Genomic DNA, 8,943 nt, shown 5'->3' on the forward strand with positions numbered 1-8,943 from the left:
CATACTTACAATTTACTATCACATTTCCCTTCACAACTTGAGTATTATTCACTCATTCACTATAAATCAATGCCTAATTAGTTCTATTACACTTTGAATATTATGGACTCCCCCTCAAATTCACAAGCCTAGCTTAGATCTATAACCTCATGAATACTCTTTCTCTTCTATTCACCACTTACACTTAGTTATTTCCTACACAATGACACTTCATCACCAACTCCTTTCTAGCTACAACACAGTCTACCTCCTATGATGGAATCTTCACAACTCATCACCTCTTAGTCTTAGTGTTGGGTTTGTTCACCCACACGCCAATCATGTTAATTTCAGCTTTAAATTCGTTCTAAAAGTTGAAGCTTTGATGTTCTTGTTATGTATTCATGAATTTGCTTTCGTTCTTGAATTGGGCTAAGATTGAGGAGTTCTTGAGGTTAATGTGTTGATTTATAGAGGGGTTAGAGTTAAATTCTAGTGTACATGTGCTGGGTATCTAAATCTAAAGAGAGATTGAGAAAAAGAACCGAGTTTAGGTGAATTGGGGTTAGAAAACGAAGAAGGAAAAAGTCGGGCAAATCTGGCACTTGGCTCCGCGTCGCGGACCTGCCTCCCCATTTCATAAAGTTGTCTTCGCATCGCGGAGAGGTCACGGACCTCTCTGCCTCAAAAGTTATATCGCGACCAATTTATTTTATTGTGTCTCCACGTTGCGGACTAACTTCCAAGCACTGAATTTTTTATATTTTCTCATGTTTAGCTATCTAAAATCAATCCTAAACATCATGAGATCTTTCCTATCACAAATCACAACCTTGAATCCATAATTCAAGTTCAAGGTAGAGTTAAGAGTTAAGCTTTGAGAATTCTTTTGAACATTCTAAGAAAGTCCTTTAAGTCCTTTTTGAGAAGTCTTCTACAAATTCTAATTACTTGTTTCAAGGCTCGAGCAAGTGAGTATGTGAGTGAGAATAATGTATTCATGAGTCTACTTTATCATCACGAGAACTTTCTTATCATGAACCATAACTCTTGAATTTATAATTCACATTCAAGAGAAAGTTAAGAGTAGAGTTCAAGAAAGCCTTTGAGTTCAATTGTGAATCCTTTGAGATCAACTATCGATTTGAGGAAGTAAGTCATAGAATAAAAAGAGTCGTATACATGAGTTCCATATAGTTATGTAGACCATAGAGTCGAGTTGTTTCATGCCCATAATTTTGCATGAACTTCGTAAGTTGAGCATCTTTCAGAAAAGTGGTATCTTCAAGTTCTAAGCCTTTAAGTGTTGATTTCCTAATCCCTTTTGTAGAAGTATCTTTGAGTCCTTGAGTTGAATATTTCATGCTCATAATTCCGCATGAATATTATAAGTCGAACAATCTTGAGATAAGAAGTATTTTTGAGTCATTGAGTTGAGTAGTTCATGCTCATAATTCCGCATGAACTCTGAGTTGAGCATTCTTGAAATGAGTAGTATCATTGAAGTTCTCGAGTTCCAAGTATTTGAGTTCTATCTATGGTTATTGAAAACCTTGCATTGAGTCGTTCAAGTCCATAATTCGGCGTGAACCATATTTTTAGAAGTCTTTTACAAATGTTTAAACTTTGTTTTAAGACTTAAGTTTTGAGTTCAGTAAAGAGTAAAGTTGAAGTTCTTTTCTTAAAAAAGTATATGGGGACTAAGTATTCCCAAAGAGATTTAAAATGTTTTCACATTTAAATAAGAACGGAAACTGAGATTTCCAAAGAGCCTTCGGGCTAGTTTTCAGAAAAGAGTAATCGCTTTCTAAATGAAGCAAGAGAAGAAACTTTGATTTCCAAGATAGCCTTTGAGATAACTTTTTGAGCACTAATCTAAAATCACAGAAGAAGTATGTTTTAAACATAAGAGCTAATATTATATTTTTCGGAGTAGTATTGAGCACCGATATGGGGATGCGAGTTCACAATAACTCAAGTCTCCATAAACCATGTAGCCATCATGGGTAGAAAAGGGTCATACTCTTTAGATGAATCCTTTACGCATAGACTAGTAGATCCACTTAGTAGTTCAGGTCATATACCACAGCAAGGTATAGGATGGCCCGGGCAGCGTGGGGCTAATAACGTTGTATCATCACTATACTTCTTAAGTGATGGTTGTCGGTTAGAGTAACTCCCACAACAGTAATTGCATGGTTCCTCAATGGGTTCTACTTAGTATGAATGGGGGTATGGAACTTCATTCATGCATTGCACAAGTTAGACTTTTGAGAGGGAGCATGGTATGTCTTTTATGATATTATGATTATGAGTTAACATCATGTTTTAACTAGTTTTCCTTTTTCTTTATATTGCACTTGTTTTAAACTGCTTTATAATGAAATGAGTTCAGTTAAGTATTCATGAGTTGAGTATCTAGAGTTGAGTATTTCAAGTCGAGTATCATATTTTTGAAGTTGAGTATCTTATCCTTGAGTACTTCTGAGTTGAGTAAGTTTGAGTAGTTTTGAGTATCCTTGAGTATTCCTTGAGTTGAGTAAGTAAGTTTGAGATGGGGTAAGTATGTTTCCTTTTTATCAAGTTTCAAGCTTATGTTATGCTTTAGAATTCCTCTTACATGCTCGTACATTCCACGTACTGAGCCATTTGGCCTGCATCTTCTCATGATGCAGACACGGGTATTCAAGATCATCAATAGGAGCTTCGTTGATACATCCGAGAGTTCGAGTTAGCTATGGTGAGCCTCCTTGCTTCCAGAGGATGTCATTTACTTTTCAATCTAGTCAGGATGTCGTGGGTCTTGTCCCGACTTCCATCTTTATCAGTAAGAGGATTCATAGATAGTCAGTATAGTTGAGAAGTTTGTATTATTTATTTATTTTATTAAATGTTTTAAAGACTTAAGTTGCCTATTTTATGGAGATTTTAAAATATTATTTTTATTCTAAGTTGTTCATTTGAGTTAAAGTTTTGAAAAGTTGGGTTATTGAATTTTATTTCAGTTTTTAAGCTTTGTATGCTTGAATTAGGTTTCCGATTGTAGTCAGCCAGGATGAGGGTTCGCTTGGGGACCAACAATGGTTCTCAAGTGCCGCCCACGTCCAGGGTGTAGGCTCGGGTCGTGACAGATATATACCAAATGGGGCTTGATTTGATGTAATCCCTAAAGTTTTGCTCAAATATTTCTGGTATGAGCTTGGTTATTTGACTATATTGTAAAGCTTCAATTCCAAGTCCATATTTTGATCGTCATCTGCTTCAACATTTTATAAAATGAAGGGCTTATCTAGTTTCTTGATTAAAGGCTTTGTGAAATTAACTGAGTCCAACTCCTTATCTCTGTACACTTGACCCTTTGAATGTTATTCTTCAATCATTGAATGGAAAATAGCATGACCATTTGCTCTTGAAGCAAATTGAGAGTGACCTTGTTTATAAACTAACTTGAAATGTGTCGTCCTTGACACAAGGTAACCTGCAAATTGAAGAATATAATGTTGAAGTAGAAAATAACTTATCGACGAAATTTATAAGATGTATTTGCTATATATATACAAGTGTCTAGATACGTTTGTTGCACGTGTGTCCCATACAGATAATATAGATGACATGAATCATAGTTAGTATATAATTAAGCGTTTAAAATTAACTTCAATCTATACAAACTTTGTAATATGGAAGATAAGCAAACAAAAAAAGTATCAAAACAATTTCTTACAAAATCTATAAAGCACTAAGTTTGAAATTATGTAAGATTTTTTGTGTGTGTGTGTATATATGTATATTTCTTCTAGTAGAAGTCTCGTATTTGAACTCTAAGAATGAGTAACCTCTAATCAACAGTTCTTCCCCATCAATAGACTATACACAGGACAAAACTAAATTAATTGGGTTTGTATTATCATATATATAATAAGTGGGTCCTGATTGAATGTAATCCCTGAACTTTTATTTAAATATTTCTGGTTTGAGCTCGAGAAAAGAGGAACGCTTTGATCAAGATTGCTTTACGGAAGGTAATTTGCTAATTAAACAAAAATGAATCCCCACCGTAAAAAGGAATTTTATAAACACTTTGGCCGGGAGCACTTTCCCATGTTAGTAAGTTTTTAAATAAACTATGAATTCAAAGTTCTTTTTCCTGCTATAAGGAAGGTGAAATATCGATCGGACCCAAATAAATTGCCTCCCTTAAAGAGAATGGAGAAACATTCTTATCGGAAGTGCTTTTTATGTTTTCAGGTAAACTAATAATCAAAACATCTTTTTCTTGCATATGAAATGTGATTTGTCGATAGAACCAAATGAATCACTTTCCTAAAAGAGAATGTAGAAACACACTCTGGTTAGAACCGCTTCCCTTGTAAGAAATTTTTTCAAATAAACTAACAAAGTTCATCTTCCTCTTATAAAAAAGCTTATTTGCCTCATTTTAGAGTGAATTTCCACCCAAAAATAGAAGGGATAAACACCCTAGATAGGAGCGCTTTCCCTTGTAAAGAAGTATTCAAATAAACTAAAAATACAAAGTCCTTCTTCCTCCTTTCAAGATGGTGATTTTTTTATAACTATAATTATATGTGATAACTTCGATGATTCGTGATATTTATTTGGTAAGAATCTCTTATTTCTTTACAACAAATTTTTTATATTGCACATATCAATTTATAAACTTTTAAATTTTATTAATTGTGTAGAAGATGAAATGAATACATTATCGTTTGGGTTAAACGTGCAACACACATTCCTAGAGACTAGTGTATTTATATAAGTAAAGGACGGACAACACCATGTAATTAATTAATTGTTTTAGATTATTGTAATATCGTGATTCTTGGGAACAAACAAAGACCATAAATTAAAATAGACTAAAATTTGTCGTTATTAAATTTTATGACACTTGGTAATTACTAAAGTGGAGGTTTTAGGAAAAACGACAAAAGTATGAACTAATAATGTAATATTAGTTGTTAAAGAGGAAAACACAATTAATTGTTGATTTGTCGGTTAGTTAAATAAATTAAAGTGCAAATTTATGCACTTGACTAGTTTCCGGATACGTGCTTCGCACGTATGTTCCATGTGAATTATCATAGATATGCTAGAATGACTAAAAATCTATGAAAACATGTATGTAATGAGTAATAAAATGCAACAACTAGAAATAAATCTTTAATAATATGACCAAAAACATCAAATGAAGGGCGTATTTTGATGTTTCAAATTAATTATGTTTAAGCAACAAACTGTAACTGTTAAACTTTGGTTTATAGTTAGTAAACTTTTAATAAAGTCACAAATGGCTAATTTAAGCCCAAATTAATAAGAGTATAGACTTACGAAAATAAAACATTCAAAGGAAACTAAATGAAGAAGTTTAATTGAGAAAAAACAAACAAAAGAAAAACAGAGAAGAAAAAATACAGTGTATACATCTTTCTTAAGTCTTTGATCAATAATAATATAGATGGAAAAATTAATCCAAATTAGTACATAATTTTCTGTACATAATTATAGACTCCTTCTCCCATATCCAACCATTTACTTAAACTATAGAATGAAAATGCTAACCTTGGGTAAGGATTTCATGAAAAAAACAGATGACTTTATATAGATTAAAATGTAGGAATACCAAAAGTTATATTAACATTTTAGATTAAATATTTGAAGGTTATGAATATGAAAATATGAGAGTTATGAATATTAAGAGTGTAACAATTGAATAAGAAATTATATGAGTCATGAATGTTAATATTTAAAGTAAATACTAATAATAATAATAAATAAATGAAGAGTAAGCTGACAAACCTTATAAACAAGGTGCATGCACAAGATAATGAATTAGTGATCACGTGAGCAAGAATTTGAGCAACTTTAAGGTTGACCCCGAGTCCTCATCTTGAGTCAACATACACATGAAACAGGTCTCGCATGATCGCCTACAAGTCATACCTGAGTCCAAATCACCTTTAAATAACCCGGACTATTCAAGGATTCAACATATATACCTACATCACATTATAAAAAGTAAACTCAGTTCATTCATGGAACAATAATGCACATACTCGGTTCTTTTAAGGAACCCACAGACAAATTGTTAGTGTATTGATGTGGTACTCGAGCCAACTAGAGTTAGTATTTATATCAGGCATGGTATTCGAGTCAACATATTCCTGTACCGGTGTGGTACCCGAGCCAATCAACAATCATGCTCAATCACAATCACAATGAACAATACTACTTGAAACCGCAAGTAAACATGTTTATTGCATGAGATTATCAACATGATGTCACTTTATATTCTCCCTATGTTTTCCCCAACACGCATTCCGCAATGATACTACAAAGCAATAGACATGCATGCATATATACATAAATTAGAAAACATGCAACCATTATCTACCTCCAATCAAGCTTGGACGCTATAAAGAACTCGAACACTCTCCTTTTTAGTGTCTTGGTTTGTTTTTTTGTCTAAAATAATAAATAAACACAAAAATCAATAAAAATTGCTTAAATATACCCGGATTAAAAACCAATTTTTTCCCATGACAATTCATGATCATTCTAACCCACCCAAGACTTTTCTCATCATTAAATCGAGTCAAAACCCTCCCCCAAAAGTTATATTTTAGACTCTAAAGCTTAAGAATCAAATTACAAGATTGGGGAGTAACAAACTTATCTTTATTGACGAATTATGTGGAAAATCAAGTACAAACAACACAAAGTCCCCCCTCTCAATCTCAAGAAAAATAGTACATAAAATAAGATTTTTTGAATCTTTTTTTGCATAAAATCCTAACTTACCCGCTATAGAGACTTTGACCCGCTATAATGGCATGAGCCCCGCTATAGTAGTTTTCTCCCCGCTATGGTGCTTAATCATGGCCGTTATAGTGGAAGCCTCTCGCTATAGAAGACTATGTAAACTTCAAAGACTTGGAAATCCCTGAAAAGTTCAGTTTTCACAATATATCTTCTTTCCTTGATGTCCCAAAATATCCCCTTCATGTCAAGTTCGATTTTGAGAGTTTTACTCATCTGAATTTGATTCTGTAAAGCCCTATGAATTCCTTAATGTCTTGGATACAAGAAAATATCAACCTATCATCTACATGACATCCTACCCCTTTTCGGATGGCCTTAGATTTCACATAATCTCAGTTGTAAAAAAATAGATGATTATTAATTGTTTCATTTCATTATTTCTCTAACATCTACATATAAGAGAATATTTGATTAAAGTTCTTGGAAAAACATGTAATTATTATACTTGGTGTGAGGTTATTTATTCAATATATAATTTAACCAATAAGATAAAGTAAATATATAATACTGAAAATGTCGAGTACGTATTAATAATAATGAAATACTTATAATGATATAAAAGAAATATATAATACTAAATATTTTGAGTACATATTAATATTAATGAAATAACTATAACGATATACAAAGAACAGAAAGACAAAAAAAATTAAAATATTTTATATAAAAATACCCAACTAAGTATTTTAAAATATTTTAAAATAAAAATACCCAACTAAGTATCGGGGTCAAATTCCACAGGGAATGATACAAGGCAAGAAAATCTCTCAGGAAATGTGGAATGCAAATTCATTCATTTGCAGCAATAAAACAAATGGTTGGATGATTCCACCAAATTTAATAAAAGGATTTTGTTATCAAAAGTCACAATTAAACTAAGATTTCAAAAATTCAAATAAGTAACAAGTAATATAGGGGTACATGGACTGGAAATCGATGTCACATAGGGGTGATCTTGTTGCTCTATAGTGATTAATATTAATGGATAGACTGGGTCATCTTCAATGACACTAATCTTCTTTCGATCTCATAGCATCATTTAATAGAATCCCCTTTCGGTCTCTTCTATGTGCTATATTAAAAAACCAAATACCTTACACTATTCTCTTTGTCGATGCAACAATAGGACAAATACATTCGACCCGTAACCTCTATTTTCAAGCAAGTTACATACATCAAACCTAAATTGCAAGTATCAGACAAATTGCCCACTCCAATCAATCTCTTTCGAGTATCAATCAGAGATCCGATGTAGGAATTAACTTTACCACCTTAAACCATAGTTTTGTATAATGATATATAGTATTGTATATTATTATATATGGGTGTACAAATACCACTTATAATTTTGTATAATATTGTGTATATATATATTTTAAATACTTTTGTACAAAAAAATAAAATTGTGTATATTGATGTATAATGTTGTATATCGATTTTCTTACACTGATGTGAGAGAATAGTGAAATAGTTAAGGGAAAACTACCTGAAATGTGATTTTGCGCAAACTGTTATAACGGCCAAAACATTTTCTTATTAGGAACGAGTTATTATATTTTGGGTTAAAAAATTGCAATATAAATTAGCAAATTCTACTTTTTGAAATTATAACCCTCCACTTTGTGATTAAAACTAATATACTCTCCTCAAAAATAGACACACATATCCTAAGTCTAAAAATAAAACATATTTTCCCTGCTAATGGAAATGAAGAGCTCTCCTTACTTGATCGGATTCCTAAGTTAGTTTCTACTGATGATAATAGACTTCTTAATGCTATTCATGTTGAAGATAAAGTTAAAAAAGTGGTGTTTGAACTAAGTGGAGACAGTGCAAGTAGTCCCGATGACTTTACTGATTTCTTCTATCAATAATGTTGAGATATTATTGGAATGTTCACAAGATGCTTCTAGCTTTTATTTAAAGAGTGTACCCTTATGATGTACCATGAGTTTACAGTATTTCTAATACATTTCAGTTACAAGTTGTGTGTGTCTAGGGCCTTTTGTATGGGTTTTGATGTGTTTTTATCATATTTGGCAGGAAAGATGTTCAGGCGCGGAAATAAAGAGACAGCTGAAAGAAATGCAGAAAAGGGCATCTACGGAGGTGATCTACGGACCGTAGGTC

This window comes from Solanum tuberosum, unplaced genomic scaffold, assembly GCF_000226075.1.
Source record: "Solanum tuberosum cultivar DM 1-3 516 R44 unplaced genomic scaffold, SolTub_3.0 scf00088, whole genome shotgun sequence".
Classification (NCBI taxonomy): Eukaryota; Viridiplantae; Streptophyta; class Magnoliopsida; order Solanales; family Solanaceae; genus Solanum; species Solanum tuberosum.